The sequence below is a fragment of the Manis pentadactyla genome, chromosome 14 (genome assembly GCF_030020395.1).
Source record: "Manis pentadactyla isolate mManPen7 chromosome 14, mManPen7.hap1, whole genome shotgun sequence".
NCBI classification, from domain to species: domain Eukaryota; kingdom Metazoa; phylum Chordata; class Mammalia; order Pholidota; family Manidae; genus Manis; species Manis pentadactyla.
The window spans coordinates 10,574,209-10,588,199 of record NC_080032.1 but is presented as its reverse complement, the minus strand read 5'-3'; the positions used below and the strand labels follow the sequence as shown (position 1 = coordinate 10,588,199).

At 51.0% G+C, this 13,991-nt stretch overlaps 1 protein-coding gene and 1 long non-coding RNA gene across 8 annotated transcripts in view; one reads left to right on the top strand and one right to left on the bottom strand.

The window, feature by feature from the left end:
• Nucleotides 1–8,974, bottom strand: part of TPST2 (tyrosylprotein sulfotransferase 2) — a 50,372-nt gene extending 41,398 nt beyond the window's left edge. For 2 of the 7 annotated variants that reach the window (XM_036908934.2, XM_036908937.2), the window contains exon 1: nt 8,851–8,882. The gene's annotated coding sequence lies outside the window, so the exon portion shown is untranslated. Of the gene's footprint in view, nt 1–8,850 lie in introns of all 7 variants that reach the window. The other 5 variants (XM_036908939.2, XM_036908940.2, XM_036908936.2 and 2 more) reach the window with 5 other exon arrangements.
• Nucleotides 8,975–9,017: 43 nt separating this feature from the next.
• On the top strand, nt 9,018–13,417 carry LOC118924291 (uncharacterized). Its single transcript, XR_005029549.2, has 3 exons — nt 9,018–9,150; nt 12,837–12,900; nt 13,317–13,417. It is a non-coding gene; the product is annotated as an uncharacterized LOC118924291 (long non-coding RNA).
• Nucleotides 13,418–13,991: the final 574 nt, after the last annotated feature.

Genomic DNA, 13,991 nt, shown 5'->3' with positions numbered 1-13,991 from the left:
GTGAGGTCACGGACCTCAGCCCCACCACCCGAGCTCCTCTGCAACCCCGGGACTGTCATCACCAGGAGGGTCAGCAGAGACCCCCAAGAACCTCTGGGGAGGAGGAGCACCTGAGCACCCCAGCAGATGGGTGAGGATGAGCCAGCCAAGAACCTGAGTCCTGCCCCCTAGGAGGGGATTTTCACATGACACCCACAGAGGGCCACAGGGCGCCCACCGCTGAACACGCTCCCTGTTCTGCTTCCAGCTGGCAGGGGATGGGGACTCGGACCTGTTCTGTGCTCCAAATCTGTTTTCATGAACCTCAGCAAATCACTTTGATTCTCTAGGCCTCAGTTTCCCCATCCGTGAAAGGAGAGGCTGGACTCAAATGCTAATCTTACTATTCTCCCCAAAACTCTTAGCCAACAAATGTGCACTGCTGGCCTACTGTGTGCTCCAGTGGAGGAGTGAACAGAGTGGGGCTCAGGGCCACTGAGAAACAGAGGGAAGGCCAAGGCAAAGACCCGCAGGGCTGGGCCAGATCCCCAGAGGCGGGGCAACCAACGCCCCTGACCCCAGGTGACCGAGCCCAGCTAAGTGCCCCAACCCCAGTGAACCCAAGTGGCATTCTGGCCTTTGGCTGCCACCCAGGCTTCCTCTTCCTCTCCCTCCCCCGCAGCCCTGGGGCTGGCCAGGCAGGGTGAGGGGCCTGGGGGTGGAGCCAGTGGGGGTGTTTTCAGAGCCCTGGACAGCTGGGTGGTGTCCCTGGGCTCCTGACCTCCCAGGCCTCCATCTCTCCACGGGGGACGTGGCTCAGCACCACCTCCCAGACTCCAGGGCAGCGCTTGGCTGGGTCCTGGGCTCAGCGAGGGTTCGGTTCTGCAGCTTCTGAGGCAGGGTGTCACTCACAGCCAAAGGAAGCGGGACAGAGAAAGGAAGAGCTATGCCGGCCGCTTGTGAGGGGGAAGGGGAAGTGGTGAGGGTGGGGGAGGGGGCAGCCAAACGGATGGAGAGACAGCGATGGGGCACAGAGATCGGAGAGAGATGGGGAGAGACAGGGAGGATGGGAGATATAGGGACGGGGGAGACAGAGATATGTACAGATGGAGATAGGAGACATAGATGGGGGAGAGAGATAGGGAAGCCAGAGAGAGGGAGAGACAGAGATAGGAGTGAGGCAGAGATGGGGGAGAGACAGAGATGATGGGGATAGGCAGAGATGGAACAGTCAGGGGAGAGACATAAACAGAGGGAGACGGGTGTGAAGGAGACACCCAGAGTAAACTGGGGGCAGAGCAGCCTGCGACAGGAACCTCAGCTCCTGCAGCGCCCACCAGCGCCATCCCTACCCCTTGGTCAAGGCTCCTGGGGCTTCAGGGAATGGCTGGACATTAAGAGCAAGGTCACTGCTGGCCTGGGCCCCTGCAAGCCCCCTACCTCCGGTCATGGGGCTCCCCAAACTCCCGCCTGCTCATGTTGTCTACCTTCCTGACTGAGGTTGTCTACATCCAGAACCAGCTTTACTCTCATCTATTTAATATTTTGGTTAAATGGACTCAATATTGTTAAAGCATCTTCAAAGGAAACTATAACCCACTAGCTTAAATTAAAACATACCCTAATTAAAAATTAACTGCCAAAAGAAATGTAAAGGAAGCAATCAGTAGGCTTCCTGGCTGGAGGCTGCCGCCTGTCCAGATGCCCAGCGGTGCCCAGTAGGTGCCTGCTCTTGGTTAAACCACAGGAGTTTGGAGAGGAGCATTAAGTTAGCGCCTTGGGGAGACTTTCTCCTGGAAGTCACCAAGGCGTCTTGGAGAAGACAACTCTTTCATTCTCCAGGGTAAAATCCAGGCTCCCTGGCGTGGCACTGGAGGCTGTGTTGTGACTTGACTTCCACTGACCTCCAGATTTAACATCTCACCTCCCACCCACAACACACACACACACACACACACACACACACACACACACACACACACATAGAAACATATGAAAGGCTTTGTGCCATGAATTCTACCAGACCTACAAAGCCATTGCAACTCACACCTCCAAATTTTTGCACCTGTGGTTTCCTTCACGTGGAAAACCTTTCCTGCCCTCCTCTACCCAGCTAACACTTACTGGCACAGTTTGTACCTCCTCCTCCAGGAAGCCTTCCCTGACTGCCTGTCATCCCTCTACCAGTGTTTCCCCAAAGCACTTGGCACCTTATGTGGCCTCTCTAGCTCACTCTGTCCTTCACCACAATGCTCAGGGCTGGGCGTTCAGCACATGCTCACAGGACTCAGAGTGGCCCCCACCACCCAGCACAGGCTGTACAGATATTTATCAAACAGGAGAACAAACAAAGAAATGAAGGCATCTTAATGCCCTTGGACAGGTCAGAACCAAAACAAAATCCTCTCTGCTCTGTGAAAAAGTTCCAGGCTGAAGCTCCAGCCACAAGATCTGGCTCCAATGGGCTTCACCTGGTTGCTGACCCTCAGACTCTAGGCCAGTGACCCAGCCCTATGAGTCTCAGTTTTCTCGCCTATAAAATAGATACAGTAGTGTCACCAATGATAAAGTAGAGGCAGGAAAAATACACATAAGGAGCTAAGAACCCAGTAGGCACTCAAATATTAACTGTGATCATTATGTTTATTACCACCTTATACCCACCAAACCTCAAAATACTACAACTTAAAAGGACCCAAGAGATGAGTAGATCAGGGGTTGTGGGACTTGATTTAAAGGGCCTGATACTAAAAAATATTTCCAATTTTGTGGACCATTGTCTCTGCCAGAAGCACTTGACTTCACTGTTACAGCATGAAAGTAGCCATGGACAAAATGTAAATAAATGATGGTGGCCATAGTCCAATAAAACTTTATTTACAAAAACAGGCAGTAGGCCAGATTTGGCCCACGGGCCGTGGTTTACTGACCTCTGATCTAGGCCCTCACTGCTCCAAGTGTGGTCTTTAGAGAAGCAGAACTGAAGTACCCTGGGAGCGGATCACAAAAGCAGTCACAGGCTCTGCTCCAAACCTGCTGAATCAGAGCCTGTACTTTATCAAGATCCCCAGGGGCTTTGTGTAGCATTAAAGTCTGACAGGTGTGACCAACTTTCTAGGTCAGCACTTCGGGTCAAAGATATGGTTTACTCTTGTCTGATGCCTCCACTAGAAAGTAAACTCCAGGAAAACTGGGACCTGGTGGCTTCATAAATCCTGTGCTCCAGTGCCTAGCTGAGAGGTTGCCATGTGTCCCTATTCAGCAAGAAGTTACCGAGTGCCTAGTATGACCCTGGCCCAGTCCTAGATGCCACGGACATGGTGATGACCACAGACACTGGTGGAGGGTGTGACTCAGTGCACATCCGTGCAGTGATGGGTGCTGGATGACTCCCAGGGCCAGCTCTGGAGCTGAGCAGACCTGGATTCAAATTCCAGTGGTGTCACATCAGGCCTGTGTGACCTCAGAAAAGTGACTTGACCACCTCTGAGCCTTGGTTTCCGGGAAACAGGGTGGTCAGTAATGCCATCCGGCACCTTGTGAGGACAAAGGGTAAGAGATGGTGTCCTGGCAGCTGTGCGGGTGCAGTGTGCTGGGACACATACACACACACAGCCCCGGGGCTCACAGCAGAGGGACAATGGCTGGCTCCAAATCTCTCATGCTGGGTTAGGCAGGGACATGAACCAGGTGAGGTGGGACCCTGGGGCCTAGAAACAAGGTTTCTTACCCAGGAAGTGTGGGCTGGGAACAAGCTCCCGGTGTGTTAAAAGCCTTGAGGGTTTACAGTGGCAGAAAGGTATCAGGCGGCCTCAGGCAGCCACTGATATTCAAGAAAAGCAGAGCAGGAAGGACTCGTGGATAGCATGAAAACCAGGGTTTAAAAAAAAATTGTTTTTAAAGCAGCGGAACTGCTTGTTCAAGTGACACTCAGGCAGACCGCAGAGCCCTGAAGACCCTCTCTGGGCCAGAGAGCCCTTGGGGCCAGGCACGCAGAGCACGTGACAGTGGGGGATGGTGGGGACCATGACGGCCAGCAGAACCCACGCCATCTAAGGGGCAGCTTCGGGCCACTCTACTTGGGCCCTAGATCCTAGGTTTCCAGAAGAAGTAAGAAACTGGAATTAGTCTCTGAGAATATTCGAATGTTGGTTTGATTTAAAATAAAACACCACGGGAGCTGAACAAAAGCCATCTTGTGGGTTGAGGCCACGGACTGGCAGCTTCTGTTACAGCCCAACCCACTCATTTCGCAGATGGGCACACTGAGTCTCAGGGAGGGAAAGCATCTTGCCCAGTGTCACACTGAGATTCAGAGGTAGAGTGGGGACTCGGCTGCCTCCAGGCTCTTACCCACCTTCAATTGCTCGCGAGAGTGTGGGAAGGTGGAGGGAGTTGCGGGTCACACGCACGTGTGTGTGCATGTGTGTTTTGGGAGTCCTGGGTGGGTAGGAATCCAGATTTCACAAGCCAAGAGCCCTGCTTTTTCTGTCCATCCAGGAAGCAAGGCGAACAAAGGAGCAGAGAAAGGGATAAACATTTGTTAATGCTATATAATAACTGTATAATAATATAATAACTGACACCAAGTGTTTTCTTTGTGGTAGGCATTCAAACAGGGTATGAAGAGGGAGTTAGGTGATAATTAAGAGTATAGACTCTGGATCGGAATCCTGTCTGTCTCACTTCCTAGCTGGGTAACCTTGGCAAATGACTTCACTTCTCTGTACCTCAGCTTGTTCATCTCAGGATTGTTGGGAGAACTGAACGAGTTAAGGTACATAAAGTGTCCAGAACACTGCCTGGTGCCTGCGAGGCTCTGTGGATATTAGCTATATTTATATGATTGCCTTTAGACAGATGGGGAAACTGAGGCTCAAAGAGAAACGTGCTCAAGATTCCAAAGAGCTTGTCTCACCCCAGGGCCTCACGTTTTGCCTGTTACCAGGGTAAGCCCTTTACCCTGTCCCCTCCTGTCCAACAACCTGGTAGGTCCTACTTGCACCTCTATTCTGCAGATGAGAAAACTGATACGTGGGGAGGCAACTAATGAACCCAGACCATGGTCCCTAAGTAGAACAGCTGGATTCTAACACAGGCTCCAGCCCTCACACATGCCACCACTGAGCCCACCTTCTGGCCACCTGCCCTCCTCTAGCCACAGCAGCCTGGGTCAACTGTCTGGATGACGCAAGACTGCACTTGGCAAACAGGCCAGCTGCCCACCATTTCCAAGTGCCCACAGGGTAACTTGAGGCTCTGCCTCAGGCGCAGCCCCAGATGCTCCCCAGGGCACATGGCATGGCCCTCGGCAGTCCTTCCCTGCAATTTCTGGGGCTTGGCCCAGCTCTCAGGACTGCTCTGACTGAATCATTCCCATGAATCCTCCTCAGGCCGCAGCCCAGGGTAGAGGAGACCCGAGAGGGGGCATGGGAGGGGTCAGGCATCCCAGAACCTTCTCGGGCGTGGCCCCAGACAGGGTGGATGTGTGGCTGCAGAGAGCAAGGGTCCTTGCAGGGGGTAGGAAGGGGTGGCAAGTGGGGAGGCCTGGAGCTGCTGCCCAGACGGTGCCAGGCCACACCGGGCTTTCAAATCACCAATACGAGCCACTTCCAACTTACCTCTTGCTACAAACTGATCCACAAAGCTACAGAGCAGGGCACTTTGACAAGCTTACTGATCGCAAAAGGCCCTGCATCTGAGTTCTGACTCAGTCCCTGCCCATTGCCCTGCAGGGTACACTGAGGCACAGGGAGCGCAGTTCCTTTCCTAGCCTCAACCCTATTTCCATTTCCTAGACTGCTTTCTTAGCACACAGAAGTTCAGAATTTTAAAAGGACAAGAAAGGGAAAGTATGCACAAATGAATAAAGGCAGGAGGGGCTAAATACAGCCACCAGACGACCTGGTGTCAACGGCCCTCCAAACAGCAGCTGCCCAGGCGGACAAGGCTGGTTGCTGGGAGCCCGGAAAGCACAGCCCAAGGCTGGCCGAAGCCCCTGAACCAACAGACTACAGGTTTAACCCAGGAAGAGCTGATGACCTTCCAGAAACTTTGCTCTTCTATGAAAATGCTGTGCTGTGACCTGGGCCCTTTCTGGGCAGTTTCACTTCACAGAAGGCAAAGGGCGTGAGGGAGGAGGTGGGTTCCAGGTGTGGGGGCAATGCCCGAGGGGAGAGAAGGGGATGTCTATGTGTCCAGAGTGTCACCCATGGATGTCAGGACCACCGGTGTCAGGCCTGGGAATGGTGTCTCTTGTAACAGGCAGGGGCTTAGGTCCCTCCCATGGCCCACCTCACATGGCCACCAGGGGAGATCACCTTCCAAATGAGTGTGGGGCACAGGCAGGACCAGAAGCCCTTGCAGAGCAGAGGGACAAGCCTTCCTGTGGGCTGCAGTCCAGGAAACCTGCCAAGGTCCTCCTTGGCCTTCCAGACCCTCAGTTGTCAAGAGACCCCCACCTCGCTGGCCTGGGGTGGGAAGATCTGAGCCGTTTCCGCCTTTCCTTCATCCAATGCACAAAGTCCTCGTAGACACTGCCAGACCCTGGGCCAGGTCCGGGGTGGGCACTGTGAACCCCTGGCATCCTGGTTGCCTCCCTGTCCCACACTGGGCCTGGCGGTAAGCCCTCAGCACATGTTTGTCATTCTTATAGGGGGAACACAGTGAACACATGCCTCGGCTAAGCACCCTCCAGGCTTGATCTGTTTCCCTGATGGTCCTGGGGATGTTGCTGGTGACAAACAGGACACTCCTTACTCTAATGAAGCACTTAATTCCATCTGTGTTAGAAAATAATTTATAGCTAGCACATCAAAGTCAGTGTCCTCGGAACCCTCACACACTGCTGGTGGGTTTTGTAAAATGGTGCAGCTGCTTTAGAAAACTGCCTGGCAGTTCCTCCAAAGGTTAAACATGGAGTTAGTATATGAGCCAGCAGTTCCCCTCCTAGGGATATATGCGAGAGAATTGAAAACCTATGTCCACACAAAGACTTGTACACAAATGTTCATTGCAGCACTATTCATCATAGCCAAAGAATGGAAATAACCCAAACGTCCACCAGCTGATTAGTGGGTAAATAAAATGCGGTATATCCATACAATGGAATATTATTCAGCCATAAAAGTAATAAAATACAAAAAAAAAAAAGTAATTAAGTACCACTACATGCTCCCACATAGATGTGCCTTGGAAATATTCTAAGTAAAAAGTGCCGGTCACAAAAGGCTACACTGTGCATGATTCCATATATGAAAAATCCAGAATAGGCAAATTCATAGAGATGGAAAGTAGTGGCTGCCAGAGGCTGGGGAAGGAGGGATTGAGTCCAGGGTTTCTTTTTGGGTGATGCAAATGTTATAGAAATAGATAGTGGAGATCGTTGCACAACTCTGTGAATATCCTAAAAACCACTGAATTGATTTACTTTAAAAGGGTGAATTATATGATACGTGAGTTATATCTCAATAAAGGTGCTACTAAAAAAATTACGTGAGATTTAAAAAAATAAGGTGATATAAATATATATAGTAACTACATTTGGAATTCAATAGGGTAAAATGGTTCTTAAATGACACAACAAACCCAATTTTACAGCTATGGAAGCTGAGGTTGGGAGAGGGGGAATGACTTGCCCAGGCCACATCACCACTAAACCAGAGTGAGTCACAAACAGTTTTGTCCAAATCCAGAAACTTGGCCTAATCATCAGGCCACCCGGCTCCATTAAAGGATGGGGTATAGGGAATGGATGTCTACACCCAATACCAGGAGGTAGACCTACAGAAGGTTGGTCCATGAGGAAAAGGGCCAGTTACCTGTGGCATTCAAAACAGGGGCACCCAACAATGCCTGGGGAATGCCAGAAAAGGCTTTTAGGAGGGCATGCTGCCAGAGGCTACTGAAGTATGAGTAGGAGTTCGCCAGCCCCTATCCCCAACATCTAAACAAAACACATGAAGTCAGGAGGCCTGAGGGTGAATTTAAGCTCTGCCACATTCTGGCTGTGGGATCTAGTGCCATGGGTACTTGACCTTTCTGAGCCTCGGTTTCCCCATCTGTAAAGGGGAAGCTGGCAGGGTGACAGGCACAACATTCTAACAATTGCACTCAATTGGATGGTTCCCACCCTTCCTCCCGAGGGGACGGGCCTTTGGGTGGGAAAGGCAGACCTCGACCTCTGTCCCACATAACGACTTTGCCAGCTCAGGCATAACCATGCCCCCTTTCCTTGCCGCCACTCCCAGTCCCAGCTCACGCACCTCCCGTCCAGCTCACACTGAGAGCAGGAGGTTGCCTCGCGGCGGGAACCTCTGACCAAAGGTCTCCCCCCTCCTCGCGGGTGACCCTGAAGTTCACCAAGGATCCCCTACCCCACGCTCTCGGAGTCCGCCTTCTCAGCCGGGGATTTCCGCCCCCTCTCCATTGCCAACGCCTCCACTCTGGACATGCCTCGCAACTCCACGGAGAACGCAAGTTAACTTCCCAGCGCCCGCCTGGGGGTCCCCGCGCACCGGGAAGGGGTTGGGGAGTCGGACGGCGCTGACATGAAGCCTCCCCCCATCCCAACACAGACACAGAGGCTGAGCGCCTCCCGGGCTCCGGGTCCTAAGCGGGCAGAGCGGTCACGGGGCCAGGTCTCTGCCGCACCGACAGGAGAGCGCTCGGAGCGCCGGGCGGGCGCGAACCCTCGAACCGCGCGCCCGCGCCGCCTCCCTCCCAGCGCCCAGCCCTGGAGCCCAGGCAGCCCGCGGGGCCCGGCAAGAAGCCGCGAGCGCCGAGGGCTCCACGGCGCCCGAGGCAGACCCGCAGGCAGCCCCCTGCCGACGGCTGCAGCCTCTGCCCCCTAGCCACCCCCGGGCCACCTACCGTGCCGAGGCGCGGCGAGGCCGCCCCGCGCGCCCAGCGACTCCCGGCTGGCCAGCCGCCCCGCCGGGGGAGGCGCAGGGGCCCGCGCGGGGGGCGGGGCCGCAGCGCCGTGACGCAAAGGGGCGGTCCGAGCGCCGGGCCGCCCACGGCCGCTCCCCGTCCCCTCCGGCCCGCCTCCAGATCGCGCGCTGGGGAGGGGCGGCCCTGGCGCTGACCCCGCCCCGGAAGCCCGGGTCCGCAGGCTGGCTAACCTCCGGGAGGGGCGCGCAGCGCTCTTCGCCGCGGACAGCTCGGTGTGAGGTAAGCTCCCTGCTGTCTGTAAGCGGTGAAGTGGAACCATCGCCGAGAAGTGTAACCATAGCCGAGAAGTGTTACGAGGGGAAATCTAGACCCTGAGCAAAGTGTATTTAAGCTAACGTGCGTGTAACAGAACAGAGGGAGTGGCTCTACACACATATTCATCACATCACATCAGTGGTTCGAAGGGGGCGCTTTTGCCCTGTCCCCAACCCCTACCCGGGACATGTGACAATGTCTGAAGCCATTTTTGGTTGTCACAACTGGAGGACAGGGGGTGTCCTACTAAAATCTAGTGGGCAGAAGGCTGGGAATCTGCTAAATATTCTGCCATGCGCTGGACCCTGCCATGCCCTCTGTACCCGCGACAGAACGAGCCAGTCCTAAAATGTCAATTGTGCTGAGTTTGAGAAATGCTGATATTCATGAATAAAATAAAATTCCAGACTGGCCTCAGCTCAGTCTGCGATGTTTAACCTCTCTGCCTGTTTCTTCGTCTGTAAAATGGGGTTTATAATTGATGCCTTATATGCATATGCATCAAAGGAAGGGGAGGAAAGGGTGGAAGGTTACTTGCCATCTTGAACCTTTATTCTTTGTTCAATTTTTTTAACCATATGTATGTATTACCGATTTAAAATAAATTTCTGTAATAGTTCAATCATAAGAGCAAGCATTATATACATATATGTATATATATATATATAAATAAAATTACCTACTAAGTGCCAGGCATTGCCCTAAGCACTTTACCTATGTTTACACATTTAAACCTTTTATAGCCTCATGGTAGGTCTATTATCATCCCCATCTTACAGATAAGGAAACCAAGACATACAGATATTAAGTAACATGTCTGTAGCTAGCTGTGGGTTCATTCTTGACTCATTCATTAATTCATTCATATGTCTAATAAATAGTACCTGTCACGTAGAAAGTGCTCGGACTGATAGTATGAAGTCCCTTGTCTCTGTGAAGCTGTCTGTTTCTGGTCTGGTAACAATAGAACAATATATATAGTGTTTTTTGTGCACATATTAGAGGCTTTCTATGACTGCATAGTGACCCTGCTGGGTATCATAATATCGAAATGGAAGTCAAGGGAAGAGGTTTAAATGGTATTTGTTAAATAACATTCTAGCAACAGCATTTTGTGAGGACCCTTTGCTGGGTGCTGGGACTCACAGATTAACAGGAGGACTAGGGTCCTATGTCCAAGGGGGAAGGCAGACCCTTTAACAAGTATTCATAGTAAACTGGATGCCTGTAATTGGGGAGGAGGTAACAGGAGGGATTAGCCTGGTCCAGGGAGGGAGGGCCAGGGGTGTGTACACTGTGTGCTTACACTGAGACCTGAAGCATGGGTGAAGGTCTGCAGAAGAGCTTGCCAGTCCCAGAGACCAGCAGGCGCAATAGTCCAGCAGGAGGGACCATTGCTGTGGGGCCTTGCATGAAGTGCATAAGGGGAGAGAACAGGTCAGAAGAGCCTGCAGGGGCTGGGTGCTGCTGGGCTTCAAGGGCCATGGGAAGGAACTGGGCCTTCATCTTGCAGTGATGGAGAGAGATGGAAGGTGTTCAACAGAGGAAGGACATGGTTAACTTTGCTTTCTGCAGAGATCTTCTGGCTGCTTTGTGGAGGAGGACAGGCAGGGAGACTGTTATGGAGGCTGTTGAAATACTCCAGGGGAGGTGGCCAACCCTGGGCAGGGCTGGGAGCATGGCGTGTTCGGGTTCCAGAGATGTCTGGGAGACAGAATCGTCAGATTGCAGCTGCAGAGCTAAAGAAGGGGGCCAGAGTGATGTGGCTTCTCCCCCAGTCTCCCAGCTCAGCAAACCCCTTCAGGTCTCAAGCTGGCTGTCCTCACCTTTAGGAAGCCTGATGGCCTCCCCAGGATATCCTGATGGCACAGACACTGTCCATGCAGCCTGAGAATTGGATGGGACTTTGAAGGAAATTGAAAGAGGTTGTTCTCATCTGCGCCTCTAGTCTGTGAACAACCGGGGCAAAGATCTCTTCTTTCTTCTTTCCCAGCATCTATACAAAGCCTGGCACTCAGAGGCCCCCAGTAAACATGTGTCAAAAGCAGGAAGAATAAATGTGTTTGGGACAAACATTGATTGTAAGCCTCTTCCCAGTTCTGACACTCGAGAAGACGGTGCTGATGTTGATAAAGGTGCTTGCTGTGCACTAAGCACCTTCTAGATATCATTTTCAAGCTGATTGTTTACTCCTCCCAAAGACCTTCTGAAGTTCTATAATCATTACTCCCATTTTACAGATGAGGAAACAGGCTCCAACAGTTCATTTGACCTGACCAAGGGCAACAGCTAGTAAAGATCCAAGCTGAGGTGCAAATTCATTTCAGTGGTAGAAGAGGGTGGCTCAGCACTGGACAGGAAACTAGGAGAGAGGGGCAGGTTCCCTTGTCCCATTGGAAGGATGTGGAGTTACCATTCCTGGCTCGTTACTGTAGGGACCAAGAGCAGGCAGCCCCAAGCTGTGCCATTGTGACCTGTAGATTGTTTCTGAGTTGAAAACAAGCAAGGCCCAAAAGACTCAGAAAGAAACTTTGACCTCCATCCCCCAAGTCCCCCAACCCCGCTCCCCCCAACACACACCCCACAACTGCTTAAAAGAATTTAGATAGAGGACATGCTCCCAGAGGAGAGCTCTCATCTTAGACAGCTATATTATAATGTAAATTAGGGGTTGTAGGCAGGGAGGGCAGTGGCTCAGTCTGTTAAAGGGCCTCTCTGTGCCCCACTGTTTCTGTGTGGCCCAGCAAACATTCGTTTACCACTTACTCTTTTCATATTCCCGTGAATTGCTTCCCTTTTCCTTTGAAGTCTCAGGCCCCTACTCACTTCTCCATGAGTCAAGATGACACATACACCTTATTCTCCCTGACTGTCTTTGGAATCTATGTCTATGCATTCCCTGTACAGATGTAATCAAACTTTTTTTTTCTCTTGTTAATAGGTCTCCTGTCAATTTGACTCTTAGACCAGCTAGAAGAACCTTGAAATGTAGAGGAAAATTCTTCCTCCCCAGGAGTACTTGACTTCACAAAGCCCTCTCATCTCCAGTATCTGACCCAGATCACTGGCTGTCATGGCAACATTATTCTAAAGAGATGGTCACCTCTCTAGAACCTCCTCAAGGCACCCTGGTCCCATGCGCTTTCCCCAAATCTCAGTTGCATGTCCATCAGCATCTGTTGTGGGCACAGAAAGGATCACACCTCTGAAGGGTCCTCCTGCCCCTTGCACACCCACTGCTGACTTTGTGTCCACACCCCCACACCCAAAAGACTGTGGTTTACCTCCTGTTGCCGTGGATGGGAAATGATGTTCCTTACCCAAGGCACCTTGTCTTCCTAAAGGCCTGAGACTCAAAGATTCATGAGCTGGGATGTAGTGTTGAAAACCTGGACACGCCAGCTTGCCTAGGCATTGTGTCCTGAAGCCAGGGTTTAGGGCAAACCTCACACTGAGTCAAAGCCAGTAGCAAGAAGCCGCCCGGAAGGCTGTGGGCACCACAGCCTCTTGGTCAAGTCCAGCTCCGCTGGTCACCTCCAGCCTCATTCTCACCATGAATTCTGTTGAGCACCTGATGAAGTTGAAACTCAAAGTTTCAGTATTGAGGCCAAAAATATGACTTGTCTTGAAGCTCTGAAATTCTGTTCCAGGTGTGGTGGAATGCTCACATTTTGAGAGGCAGGTTGGAACGAGGACCCACAGGAGGAACAACAGGTTTATAAGTCATGTCACACACACTCCTGTTCTTTTTGCATTCTCTTTTTTTTCTTTTTATCGTTATTTATTTTTGCTTATAATTTTTATTTGTTCTGCTTTTTATTACAGCATGTTTTGTTTATTCATAACTTCATTAGCAAAAGCTAAGTAAAGGTATTGATACACCAATACATTAACTATAAAATAATGACTTTGCTCTTTTCTTCCTGGTTTTGTGGGTGGGTTTTGCCAAGCGTCTATATCATGTTTCAGCAATGCGAATATACAATTCTTTTTCATATAATCCTTGTGAAAAAACAAGGTCTTTGGCAACTTTGAGTTGAAAACAATCTGGAAGGTCTAGACAATGCATGCAAAGAAGTTTTAGGACTCAGTTAACTGATGGGTTTCTCTTATATTTTTTCTTTTTATAGGAATCACAAGATCGGTACGCTGAAAAAAAACCCTGTCATGTCTAAATAAAGCCAGTAGTTCTTTCAAGAAGTATGAAATAAAGATCCCAAGTGATCAGAAAGCAGTTGTGTTATATTTGAATGAATAGTATTTCTCTTCTCTCTCAGATCATCAAATCATGGTGTGTCTTACCGTCAGTGAGGTTTTAGAGTTGAGGAAATACGAAAGGCGAGTTTGTGTGCCTCAGATGATTGTAAGGCTTGATTGCACTAACGAAGAATTTTAGAGCTGCACTCGTGGGCCTCAGGGTGGGAATCTATGTAGCTTGACTTTGAAATCAGAGAATCGTGGAAGCTTAGAGATCAATTATAGAATCTTGGAGAATCATAGAACTTTGAAACCATAGAATCCCAGGGTCAGAATCTTCAGGCCAGATGGAGATTTGAGCTGTCCTTTTACAGACAAAAGAATGAGTCTCAGGGAACAGAAGTGATTTGCTGATACTTTGTAGCATTTAACAGTAGAGCACCTGTATCTCCTGATTCCTGCCGGGGAATCCTTGTCTTCTAGTCCAAGACAGGACAAGCCATCTTCTAACACAAGATGTTGGTCAAATTGGGGGGTGAAGATAGATTTAGGATGGGATGGAAAAAGGGTGCATGCCCCAGAGGGTAAGACACCACCCATGGTGGTGT